The sequence below is a fragment of the Rhinoderma darwinii genome, unplaced genomic scaffold, assembly GCF_050947455.1.
Source record: "Rhinoderma darwinii isolate aRhiDar2 unplaced genomic scaffold, aRhiDar2.hap1 Scaffold_447, whole genome shotgun sequence".
NCBI classification, from domain to species: domain Eukaryota; kingdom Metazoa; phylum Chordata; class Amphibia; order Anura; family Rhinodermatidae; genus Rhinoderma; species Rhinoderma darwinii.
Genome location: NW_027463914.1, coordinates 191,614 through 204,998, shown reverse-complemented (window position 1 = coordinate 204,998; position 13,385 = coordinate 191,614). Strand labels below are relative to the sequence as shown.

At 42.4% G+C, this 13,385-nt stretch overlaps 2 non-coding genes across 2 annotated transcripts; both read left to right on the top strand.

The window, feature by feature from the left end:
• The first annotated feature begins 6,362 nt into the window (after positions 1 to 6,362).
• On the top strand, positions 6,363 to 6,562 carry LOC142716115 (U2 spliceosomal RNA). The gene has a single exon (XR_012871395.1). It is a non-coding gene; the product is annotated as a U2 spliceosomal RNA (small nuclear RNA).
• A 6,136-nt stretch (positions 6,563 to 12,698) lies between these two features.
• On the top strand, positions 12,699 to 12,894 carry LOC142716121 (U2 spliceosomal RNA). Its single transcript, XR_012871398.1, has one exon. It is a non-coding gene; the product is annotated as a U2 spliceosomal RNA (small nuclear RNA).
• The last annotated feature ends 491 nt before the right edge of the window (positions 12,895 to 13,385 follow it).

Here is a 13,385-nt window from a genome sequence, read left to right as displayed (position 1 = left end):
TCTTTCTGAAGGGATCTCCCCTTTTAATCCCATTATTTCAACACCTGTTGGACAATGCATGAGTGATAATGAGCTAATTGATTAAATGCAATTAATGAATACATTGCCACCTCTTGTTTTGTGTTGTCTGTGTGTCTGTGTTTCCGGCATTTCACATTGGAACAGCTCATTCACCTTCCTTGTCTTCTCTCCGCCCTCCCTTTTAGGTAAGTTAAAGAGCTGCACCTGAGCCAGCCACTGATTGATGCAGCACCACAGTCAAATAGTGGAGTGGAGTAGGGGAACAGCAAACAGCCATTAAAGCCGCCCGCCCGCCCGCCACAATGGACCTACCTGTGTACACTAGATGGATGTGATGGAATGTACTGTCGTCCCTACATTTCAAGAAGGAGTAAGAATTGCAGTTGCAACAAAGCCTTGCTTGCCTACAAAGAGAGCAGCAATTTGGATTTGTTACTATGTTACCTAGAAGAATAACAAACTGTGCAAGGATGGAGGTTGTAGGAGCAAGGAGAAGTTGTCTGTAAAGTTGGTGGATGCTTATTTTCCATTTTGCAGTCCCTTGTCTCCCTCTTGTGGCCTCCTGGAGGCAACTAGCTGTGCAAAAAAAGACAGCCTGGCGGCCGGCTGTTGCAGTGTTGCCCTCTCAGGCAACACTGAGTGACTGACTGAGCCGCACCGTCTTATATAAAGTTCAGACGGAACTTTGCACGTGTCATAGTGGAGCCCTGAGGAGCCAGAGCCAGCTTTCTGACATCATAATGGGGCCTCAGAGATAAAAGCCTGGGCCCAGGCAGTGTTGGTCAGTGCTGCTCAGCAGGCAGCACTGGACTGGACTGGATTACAGCTGATACAAGGTGTGAAGGAACAAGGGGTGGCTGTGGGCATGCACTTGCTGCCGCTGCCAGTGTTTATCTGCATGGCAGCAGGGCATTTGGGCGTTGCCAGGAAGGCGTTTTTATGTAGATTCCTCCTCTTTCAGCACTGCATTGTGGTGCAAGCAAAAAAAGCAAATCCTGTCTGGCTTCCTCTCCGGCCTTTATTCACCTCCCGTGTAGCTGTGAGTGTGTGAGCCTGCAGGGCCCCATGGAATTGCCTAGAAGTAGGCTGAATCGCTGCAAGGGCTGAACAGCAGTATCGGGCAGGCTCGGGCAACGCGCGGCCCGTTCGGGTTATCGCTTCTCGGCCTTTTGGCTACGATCAAGTGCAGTACTGACGTAGTCAGAGGTGCGTGGCTTCTGGCTTGTCCAGAAGCGTTCCTTGAGGAGGGATACATTTTGTTTCTGTGGGAAACCGACAGATTTGAAGATGGCTGGAATCAGGAACACCATTCGTCTGCAGGTGGATCCAAACGATGGAAGAAGGAACAACGTGGTGTACTTGATCCGGGATATCGTGGAGACAAGGGCTGGAGCATCCCGGAAGGATATTTTCAGTGTCCAGGAGTTCCCAAGGCAGGGTCTGTATGACGTAACCTTTGTGGATGAAGGTATGTGCCTGACTATTTATGAGTGGATGCGGGGACATGCTGAGGATCAGGTAATGACCGGGATCCGTTTCCAACCGCTGTTTGGTCTTCAGGAGAAGGTAATCACTGTACATGTGTATAACCCCTTCACTGAGGTGGAAGTCCTGATGAACTTTCTGCGCCAGTACTGCGAGTATGTGCATGCGGGAGTACCACAGACAAATGTGTTGGGAATTTTTAATTGCAAGTATAAATTTAGGGTCAAGTTCAGACTGGATGCTGGGTGTATTGGAGGATGCAGACATCCCCCAGCAAATTTTACTGTGGCTGGGCATAGAGGGTTCCTGACTTACCCAGGTCAGCCCCAGTATTGTAGAAATTGCTTTATGTTTGGGCATACCAAGGCTGACTGTGCAAAAAAGCAGTGTTGCAGGAATTGCAAACAGGAGGGTCATTTGGCGGGAAATTGCCCAAGTCCCAAAGCGTGTGATATGTGTGGACAGACAACTCACATGTATAGAGACTGCCCTAATGTGCATAAAGAAAAAGCAGAGAGGGAGGAAAAGCAGCAGGAAGCAGAAAGAAGTCGCAAATCCTATGCTGAAATGGCTAAGGAAGTGGCCAGACTGGAGAAAGAGCTGCGTGTACCAGTTCAGAGGCCAGGAGTGAGAGTGTTGGTTGCTCCAGAGTTGCCTCCTATGAGAAACCTGGAGGAATTAATTGAGGAGACCATAAGCCCAGTTCACCTCTCTGATCCGGTTAATATTGAGGTGTTTCCATCTGGTGAACCTGGAGGTGGAAAGTGTCCCAGGGAGGGTGGAGGGAATGCTGTTTCAGAGGAGGAGGAGGACTTTGTGCAGGTTGAAGGGAAGAAGGCCTTCAAAAAGAGAAGATGTGAGAGGAGTGAAACAAGCACTACAAAAACCAGCAATGTCTATCAAGCGCTGGAGGAGAACAGTATGGACTCTGGTGGAGGTGGCTCTACAGTATAGATAGCCATGTGCTGGTTGTATGGCCTTACTTTCTGGCTTCATGTAAAATGAAGGCCTGTTTCCTTTTTTAGCTGTGAAAAAGTGGAGTAACATGTGCTTTAAAAGTTGTAACATGTGCTTGTGTCTATGTACTGCTTTGCCTTGCCTCATTTGTGTTTGCAGGTGTTCCAGCAATGAAGAAAGGGCTGGGGGTTGGAAAATGCTCCACCTGTATTTTTTTTTGTCTGTCTTAGGCTTCCTAATCAAAGGGAAAAGAAAGTGGTTACTGCTGGAATGCTGGGAAGTATGCAAATTATGCAAATTTTATGTTCCCCTTAGGTTTGTGGGTTTACACCAGAGTGTGATATTTTGTTTTTGTGCATTTGCTTCTTTTTAGGATGGTTTTTTCTATTTGCTCTCAGAATGTTAGAGTGTTTAAGAGCAAGGTTCGTAGGAGTGCAATTTTGGAATTTTTAGCACAAGAAAATGCTTCAATATATTGTTTACAGGAGTGTGGACTGTGTGAATGTATTGGAAGTGATGAATGGGCGTATGGTAGTACAGTATGGTCAGGTAGTACATTGAATAAAAATGATGGGGTGGGTATTTTAGTAAAGGGGAGGGAAGTGTCTTTAGTTAACTATACAGTAATAGAGGAGGGTAGGTGTATATCTGCAATTTTTGAATATAGAAATATTAAGTTTTGTGTTATAAATGTTTATGCCTCAACAGATAAATTAGAGAGGAAGTTATTATTTGAAAAAATTAAGTTATTTATCCCAGGGAGAATGCCCTTAATTGTAGTGGGGGATTTGAATTGTGATATCACAAAAAGTCATGTGGATGTGTCTGGGAAAACTTTTTTGGAGATTGTTAGCGACTTTAATTTGGGAGATATGCAGAAATTATGTAAAGTAGATCCGATGTTAGACACATATCATGCAGACAGAGGGAAAATTCACAGTCGTTTAGATTATTGTTTTGTGTCCCAGAATGTTGTACCTGTAAATTATAAACAAAAAGGTGTTTTATTTTCTGATCATGAGTGTGTAATGTGTGATTTGGATCTGGATGTAAAGGGTGTGTATGGGCGGGGTTTATGGAAACTGAATGTGAGTCTGTTAGAAAGTGAGGATGTGAGGCGGGAATATGCAAATCGGTATGAATGTTGGGTAAGGAAGAAAAGTGAGTTTACTGATATCTGTAGGTGGTGGGATTGGGTGAAGATGAAAACAAGATCCTTTTTTAAGACTATTGGGTATAAAGTTGCCGCAATAAAGAGGGAGAAGTATGTGAGGTTGAATGCTCAGTTAAGTTTGTTGTATAAGTTAAGGGATGGAGGTGCGGAGGTGAGTGAAGATATAATAATTGTTAAAAGAGAAATTAATGAGTTTTTGTCTGAAAGAGGTAGAAGTATTATCTATAGGGCTAAGTTGGAAAGAATGGAGTTTGATGAGAAATGTACTCGTTTCTTTTTCAAGAAGGTTTTTGGTAAAAAGCAAAGTATGAATGTGTTAATTGGATTGGATGGTAGTGAGGTGAGTGGTGATGATGTGAGTGAGGAAGTTGCAAAGTTCTATGAAGAATTGTACGCAGAAAAATGGAGGGATGATACATTGGAGAGTGAGGTGTTGAATGGGATGGACAAAAATTTGAGTGAGGCTGAGAAAGAAGGTGTTATGAAGGATGTGACTATGGATGAAGTATGGAAGGTAATAAATAGTATGGCTGTGAATAAGACACCAGGGGAAGATGGACTCCCTATAGAGTTCTATAGGCTAATGTGGGATGTGATTGGAAAAGATGTGATAGAATTGTGTAAGTATATGTGGGTGAATGAAGCAATTACTGAAAGTATGCGTGCGGGTGTGATTGTGTTGATTCCGAAAAAGGGAGATCTGAAGGAATTGAAGAATTGGCGTCCGATTACGTTACTTAATTGTGATTACAAGATTTATGCGAAGGTGATAGCCAATAGGATGCGTGATGTGATTGAGTGTGTGGTTGGGGATGAGCAATGTTGTGCGGTGCCTGGGAGAAGAATACATGAGAATTTGTGTATGTTAAGAGATTGCTTGTGGGATTGTATGGGAAGGAAGAAGGATGTGCATTTGTTAAGTTTGGATTTTGAAAAAGCCTACGATAGGTTGTCTCATAAGTTTTTGTATAAGGTGTTGCTGAAAATGGGGTTTCCAGCTGAGTTTGTATGTAGAATCAGGAGTTTGTATGGTGGGATATATAGTCGTGTGTTATTGAATGGTTGTGTGGGTAGGAGAGTGATTGTGTCTTCTGGTGTGCGTCAAGGATGTCCGTTGTCACCGGTTGCTTTCATTTGTGCGATTGAGCCATTATTGTGTTTGTTAAGGAAGGATAAGGTTGTACGTGGTGTTCAGGTTCCAGGGAGTGGGGGGAGAGAGTGGAAGGTAAGTGGCTATATGGATGATGTGTGTGTTCTATGTGATTCTGAATGTACTATAAAACGTGTGAAATTGCTAGTGTCGTTTTTTTGTGGCGCGTCTGCTTTCCGTGTTAATTGGAATAAGAGTGAATGTAAAAGCTTTGGGAATGGTAGATTGAGGGGTGATATAGGTGTAAATGTGGTGGATGGACCTATCAAAGTCTTGGGAGTGAAATTTACGGAAAAATTAGATGGGAAAGAATGTTGGGATGATGTGAAGAAGAAAGTGGAAAGTAAATTATGTTTTTGGAGGATGAGAAGTTTATCGTTTATTGGGAAGATTTTGATTATTAAGAGTGTTGTCTTGCCAATATACTTGTATATTGCTTTAGTGTTTCCGCCAAATTATATGTCTTTGAGGAGCTTAAATAGGATTCTGTTTGTTTTTTTGTGGGGCTCGAAAATGGAGCGAGCGAGGAGGGAGGTGGTAATTAAATCTGTGAGGAATGGTGGATTGGGTTTTCCTAATTTAGAAGTATTCTTTGGGGTAAATATGTGTATCTTTCTTCTAAGAGTAGTCAGGGCAGATTTAAAATATTCTGTTATGTGTAGATATTTGTTTGGGACTTACCTGATTCGGATGAAGTGGTGTGCGAGAGATTTACGTAGGCCAGTCGCGTTTGTTGTGCCTGTGTGGTATGAGTGGATGTATAAGTTCCTTGTGAAATATAAGTTGCATGGTGTGGATGTTAGGATGTTGCGCAATAAGAGTTTGGTGTATAGGATGATTGAGTGTGCGGAGACTGAGTGCGGTATAAATATGGTGAGAGGAAGAGATGTGGGGAAAGTATGGAAGAAAGTAAGAATGGATGGTTTGACTAACAAGCAGAGTGAATTGGTGTGGCAAAGTTTGCATGGAGTGTTGCCAGTAAGAGAATTCCAGAGGAATCGTGGGCTAGTCAGGAGTGATATGTGTCCAAGGTCTGACTGTAATGGAAGGGAGAGTGTTACTCATTTGTTCTGGAATTGTAAGTATGCAAGAGAAGTGATAAAGAGAATGGGACCGTTATGTAAGGAGTTGACTGGGGTGAGTTTGTTGTCTTTTGAAATGTTTATGTTTGGGTTGTGTGCGTGTAGTGGAGAAAAAGAGAGAGTGTTGTGGTTGTTGCTTGCATGTATAAAAGAAGTACTATGGGATGTTCGGAATGTATATGTGTTTAAGAGAAAAGAATTAGCTGTTAGAGATAGTGTGCGAATGGTATTGGGAAAATTGTATGTTTGTTTTTTGTGGGATAAAAAAAGAAAAGGGGAAATGGATTCGGAGGGGGTGTGGAAGGTGATGAAGTGGATAGATATTGTTGATTATTCATCATGATATTGTTTTCTGTATTTTTTATGTGAAGACATTGTTTGTTTTCCTTGTACATATTAAAAGAAAAGAGTAATGAGCGCTGTCTAGATGATGATGGGGACAATTGATGGAAATTGTCTTGGATTGAATATGGTTGGTTTTTGATCGTATTAATTCCCATCTGAGGGATAGCAAAAAAAAAAAAAAAAAAAAAAAAAAAATCTGTTCTTATCAGTTTAATATCTGATACGTCCCCTATCTGGGGACCATATATTAAATGGATTTTTAGAACAGGGAGATGGAAATAGAGCTTGCTCTGTCCACTCCACGCATTGACCTGGTATTGCAGTATTTCCAGGACCGGTGCACCCTTTCCTTATGTGTTGACTAAAATCAGATTCCAAAAGTGTTTTTTGTGTTTGCCATTGTTTCTGTCTTTCTGAAGGGATCTCCCCTTTTAATCCCATTATTTCAACACCTGTTGGACAATGCATGAGTGATAATGAGCTAATTGATTAAATGCAATTAATGAATACATTGCCACCTCTTGTTTTGTGTCGTCTGTTTGTCTGTGTTTCCGGCATTTCACATTGGAACAGCTCATTCACCTTCCTTGTCTTCTCTCCGCCCTCCCTTTTAGGTAAGTTAAAGAGCTGCACCTGAGCCAGCCACTGATTGATGCAGCACCACAGTCAAATAGTGAAGTGGAGTAGGGGAACAGCAAACAGCCATTAAAGCCGCCCGCCCGCCCGCCCGCCACAATGGACCTACCTGTGTACACTAGATGGATGTGATGGAATGTACTGTCGTCCCTACATTTCAAGAAGGAGTAAGAATTGCAGTTGCAACAAAGCCTTGCTTGCCTACAAAGAGAGCAGCAATTTGGATTTGTTACTATGTTACCTAGAAGAATAACAAACTGTGCAAGGATGGAGGTTGTAGGAGCAAGGAGAAGTTGTCTGTAAAGTTGGTGGATGCTTATTTTCCATTTTGCAGTCCCTTGTCTCCCTCTTGTGGCCTCCTGGAGGCAACTAGCTGTGCAAAAAAAGACAGCCTGGCGGCCGGCTGTTGCAGTGTTGCCCTCTCAGGCAACACTGAGTGACTGACTGAGCCGCACCGTCTTATATAAAGTTCAGACGGAACTTTGCACGTGTCATAGTGGAGCCCTGAGGAGCCAGAGCCAGCTTTCTGACATCATAATGGGGCCTCAGAGATAAAAGCCTGGGCCCAGGCAGTGTTGGTCAGTGCTGCTCAGCAGGCAGCACTGGACTGGACTGGATTACAGCTGATACAAGGTGTGAAGGAACAAGGGGTGGCTGTGGGCATGCACTTGCTGCCGCTGCCAGTGTTTATCTGCATGGCAGCAGGGCATTTGGGCGCTGCCAGGAAGGCGTTTTTATGTAGATTCCTCCTCTTTCAGCACTGCATTGTGGTGCAAGCAAAAGAAGCAAATCCTGTCTGGCTTCCTCTCCGGCCTTTATTCACCTCCCGTGTAGCTGTGAGTGTGTGAGCCTGCAGGGCCCCATGGAATTGCCTAGAAGTAGGCTGAATCGCTGCAAGGGCTGAACAGCAGTATCGGGCAGGCTCGGGCAACGCGCGGCCCGTTCGGGTTATCGCTTCTCGGCCTTTTGGCTCAGATCAGAGTTTATTGCTCTGGTCTGGGTCGGGGGTGCGAGTGTTCCTGTGGTAGCAGGAGACCTTTTGAGTGGCGATCCTCCTATGGTCCTGGACCGATAGGCTGAAAAGATGGCAGGTATGGAATTTTCCTCAGGTATCCAGAAGACAGTCCGGCTGAAGGTGGAGATCTCTGACAGCGTGAAGAACAGCATCTCATATGTTGGACACGAAATTGTGGAGAAGATGGAGGGTATTTCCCTGGAAAATGATGTATTTTGTATTCAAGAATCAAAAAAACAAGGTATCTATGACATTTCCTTTTATGTGGATGGGACCTGCCTGCTCTTTTATGAATGCCTGAAGACTAATGCATCTAACCAGGTACTGAGGAATGTCACATTTGTTCCACTGTTTGAACTAGAGGAAAAAACTGTCTTTATCCATGTATTTAACCCTTTCACGGATGTTAATATCCTAAAGAACTTTCTTGGACAGTACTGTTTAAGTGTGAAAGGAGGGGTAAGGCAGAAAAGTATCCTTAACATCTTTAATGGAACATATAAATTCTGGGTGAAATTAAGACCTGATGAAAGCTGTATTGGGGGAGTGAGACACCCACCTGCCAATTTTTCTGTGGCTGGAAACAGAGGCTACCTGTATTATCAAGGACAGCCATCCTTTTGCAGGAACTGCTTTAAATTTGGCCATTTAAAGGAGGATTGCCCAGGGGTTAAACTGTGCAGGAACTGTAAAAATCCTGGACATGAGGCTGGGGCGTGTCCACAGCCTAGAGCCTGTGATTTATGTGGATTGACTGGGCATATGTACAGAGACTGTCCTGAGGTTGTCAAGAGGAGGGAAGAAAGAAAGAAGCAGGAGGAAGCTAGAAAGCAAAGGAACCAAATGGATCTTGATAGGAAGAGGGAGGAAGGAGCAAGAATCTTGAGGATGTCTGAGGAGGCTGAAAAAAGACAAAATGAAGCTGTGCAAGACCAGCAGGAGATGGGGGAGGGGTTGATTAGCCCAGCTGTGGAATCTCCCATGAGCATTCTGATGGATGAGTCAGCAAGAATAGACTGGTCTCTCTCTGAGGAAGATGAACCTCCTGGGGGGGAAGTGACTGTCACAGGTGCAGAATGTTTTCGTCCCCCCAGGAAAACGGCAAAAAAGCCACGTTTTGAGAAGGTGGAAGAAGAGGCGATTTCGTTGGAGAACCCATTCGAATCTTTATTTGAGGCCCATATGGATACAGGCTCTGGCGGAGAAGGTTCTTCCAAAGTACTCCAGAGGAAAATCTTAAAATAATGGCGTTGCTAAATTTTCTTCCTTTGGGTTGTTTTAGATTATGTCTTTGAAGTTTTTGTCATCCAATGTGCGTGTGTTTAGGAGTAGAGCCAGAAGAGCTCTTATACTAGATATATTAGCAAATCAAAATGTTGATGTCATTTGTGTTCAAGAGTGTGGATTGGATTTTGTGGTGGGGCAGGAGGAGTGGGTGCACGGGCCTGCAATATGGTCAGTGTCAAACAAAAATAGAAATGATGGTGTGGGGATTTTATTCAAAAACAAAAAAATAGAAATTTGCAGTCATACTGTTATTGAGGAGGGAAGGTGCGTGATGGTGGTGGTGAGATTTAATAGAGTGAATGTTCGTATAATTAATATATATGCTCCAGTTAATAAGAATGAAAGAGTGGAATTGTTTGAAAAAGTGAAAATGTTTTTGCCTGGGAAGGATCCGGTTGTGTGGATAGGGGACTTTAATTGTGAGATTGATGGAAAAAATGTGGATGTGTCTGGTAATGTGGTTAAAAATATTTTGTTTGATTTTCAGTTGAAGGATGTGATAAAATTATGTGGGGTAGACCCCCAAGATACATATTTTTCAGACAGGGGTATTTATAGTTCGAGACTAGATATGTGTTTTGTGTCGAAAGGTGTGATGGGTAAAAATTATATGCAAATGAGGGTAATATATTCAGATCATGAGTGTGTGATGTGTGAACTGGTTTTGGATGTGGAATGTATAAGTGGGAGGGGTTTATGGAAATTAAATGTTAATTTGTTAGAAGATGAGGAGGTGTATGGGAAATATGTTAATTTGTATGGGAGTTGGTGTAGAAGGAAGAAAGAGTTTGTAGATGTGTTGGAGTGGTGGGATTGGGTGAAGGAAAAGACAAAAGTATATTTTAAGAAAGCTGGTTATAGAAGAGCGGCTGGTAGAAGGAGAAAGTATGAGTGCTTGTATAAAAGATTGGGGTTTTTGAGAAGTTTGAAGAAGAATGGTTGGGCGGTGGATGAGAAGATTGAGGAAGTTAAGAAGAATATGAAAGAATGGATGGTGAAGAAGGGTAAGGAAATTATGTATCAAGCAAGATTGGATAAGTTAGAAAAGAATGAGAAATGTTCGAGATATTTTTTTAAAAAAGTGATTGGGAAGAAAGAGGATTTGGTATGTGTGTATGATAAGGATGGGAATGTGGTAAAAGGGAAAGTGGTGTTAGGAGTGGTTGAAGAGTTTTACAGAGAATTGTATGCAGTAAAGGAGTGTGATAGAGATTTGGAGTCTGAGGTGGTGGCTGTGATTGAGAAGCAGGTGGAGAGAATGGAGTATGATAGGCTGATGAGAGGAGTTGGGGAGGAAGAGGTTAAATCAGCTATTGAAAGCATGTCAGTGAATAGAACACCGGGAGAGGATGGGTTGCCAGTGGAGTTTTATAAGAGAATGTGGGATGTGATTAAGCTAGATATGATTGAGATATATGTTTTTATGCGGGAAAAGTGTAGATTGGCGGAGAGTATGAAGAGTGGAGTGGTTGTGCTGATTTATAAGAAAGGGGATGAGAAGGATGTAAGGAATTGGAGACCTATAACTTTGTTGAATGTGGATTATAAGATTTTTGCTAAAATGATTGCCAATAGAATGAGAGATGTGATCGATCAGGTGATTGGGGAGGATCAAGTGTGTGGAATTCCTGGGAGAAGGATTGGGGAGAATCTTTGTTTGTTGAGAGATGTGTTGTGGGATGCAAGGGAGAGAAAGCAAGAGGTTAGTGTGTTGTCTATTGATTTTGAAAAAGCATTTGATAGGTTGTCGCATGATTTTCTGTTTAAAGTGTTGGTGAGGATGGGGTTTCCTGGAGAGTTTGTGAATATGGTGAGGATGTTGTATAGGGGTGTTGGCAGTAAGATTTTGATAAACGGATGGGTGAGTGAAGAAGTGAAGGTGTGTTCGGGTGTTAGGCAGGGATGCCCTTTGTCCCCTATAGTCTTTGTGTGTGCTTTAGAACCATTATTAGAGATGATTAGGAAGGATAAGTGTATGAGAGGAATACAGATTCCAGGGAGTGGTGGGAAAGAGCTGAAAGTGTTGGCGTATATGGACGATGTGTGTGTGCTGTGTGATTCTATTGCAGTTTTGAGGAGGGCAAAACTATTGGTGTCCTTGTTTTGTGGTGCGTCTGCTTTTAGGGTAAATTGGAAGAAAAGTGAGTATAAGAGGTTTGGAAGTTCAGGTATGAATGAGGACTTGGGTGTGAAAAGAGTGGACGGTGCGATTCAAATTTTGGGGGTTAAAATGGATGAAAAATTGGATGGAAGTGAGAGTTGGGTAGATGTGGAGAAAAGAGTGAGTAGGAAGTTGAGATTTTGGAGTTTGAGAGAGTTGACGTTTGAAGGAAAGATAATGGTGATAAAAAGTGTGATTTTGCCGATTTTTCTGTATCTTGCTGTGGTGTTTCCTCCGGGGTATATGGTTGTAAGGAAATTGAATAGAATTGTGTTTGTGTTTTTCTGGGGAACGACAATGGAGAGAGTGAGAAGGGAGACTGTGCTGAAGGACTGGGTGAATGGGGGTATGAATTTTCCTAATATTGAAGTGTATTTAGGGGTGAATGTGATGTTTGCAGTGAAGAGGATGCTGGGAGGTGATTGGAAATTTGCATGCATGGTGAGATTTCTGGGTGGGAAGGTGTTAGGAAAAATAGGATGGATAAAAAGAGATTTAAGGAAGCCGTATGCGTTTGTGAGTCCTAAATGGTATGAGTTTATTGAGAATTTTATGAGGAAGTTTGGATTGACCACGGTGAAGAAAGAATGTTTGAAAGATAAGAAGAGTGTGTTTAAGTGTATAAAAGATATGGAAGTCCAATGTAATATAAATATGGTGAGAGGTCAGTGTGTTGGTAAGGTGTGGAAGGGGTTGAGGACAGATGGTATTACAAATAGACAGAGAGAGATTGTATGGCAGAGTTTGCATGGTGGGTTGTCAGTTAGAGAGTTTCAGAAAAATCGTGGAGTTGTGAGGAGTGATTTGTGTCCAAGAGAGAATTGTGGTGGGAGCGAAAGTATAGTGCATCTGTTTTGGAATTGTGGGGTGGCACAGGGAGTTTGGAGGGGTATGGGTCCGTTACTTAAGGAGTTGGTTGGGATCAATAGGTTATGTATGGAAATAGTTTTGTTTGGGCTTGCGAGTGTAAGTGAGAAAAATCAAAGGGTATTATTTGTCATGCTAGCAATTATAAAAGAGGTTTTGTGGGATGTTAGGAACCTGTATGTGTTTAGAAAAAAAGATGTAACTGTGGAAGGATGTTTGAGAATGGTATTGGATAGGATGTATACAGTGTATTTGGTAGATAAGGAAAGGTTGGGGGAGGTGGATGCAGAAGGGATTTGGAAGGTCTTGAAGTGGAGGTATATGGTGAGAGTGTAGTGGAGGGGTGGAATTTTTTTGATATGATTTCTGTATTTGCTTTTTGTTATATGAAAATTTAAAAAACCTAAATGAAAAAGCCTGATGATGATTGGATGGAACCGTTCAGAATATCTAGGATACTGATAGTAAGTATCGACAGGATATGAACGAGTGCTTTTAAACAAAATTAATCCAAACCTGAAGGTTTTAAAAAAAAAAAAAAAAAAAAAAAAAAAAAAAAAATCTGTTCTTATCAGTTTAATATCTGATACGTCCCCTATCTGGGGACCATATATTAAATGGATTTTTAGAACAGGGAGATGGAAATAGAGCTTGCTCTGTCCACTCCAAGCATTGACCTGGTATTGCAGTATTTCCAGGACCGGTGCACCCTTTCCTTATGTGTTGACTAAAATCAGATTCCAAAAGTGTTTTTTGTGTTTGCCATTGTTTCTGTCTTTCTGAAGGGATCTCCCCTTTTAATCCCATTATTTCAACACCTGTTGGACAATGCATGAGTGATAATGAGCTAATTGATTAAATGCAATTAATGAATACATTGCCACCTCTTGTTTTGTGTCGTCTGTGTGTCTGTGTTTCCGGCATTTCACATTGGAACAGCTCATTCACCTTCCTTGTCTTCTCTCCGCCCTCCCTTTTAGGTAAGTTAAAGAGCTGCACCTGAGCCAGCCACTGATTGATGCAGCACCACAGTCAAATAGTGGAGTGGAGTAGGGGAACAGCAAACAGCCATTAAAGCCGCCCGCCCGCCCGCCCGCCACAATGGACCTACCTGTGTACACTAGATGGATGTGATGGAATGTACTGTCGTCCCTACATTTCAAGAAGGAGTAAGAATTGCAGTTGCAACAAAGCCTTGCTTGCCT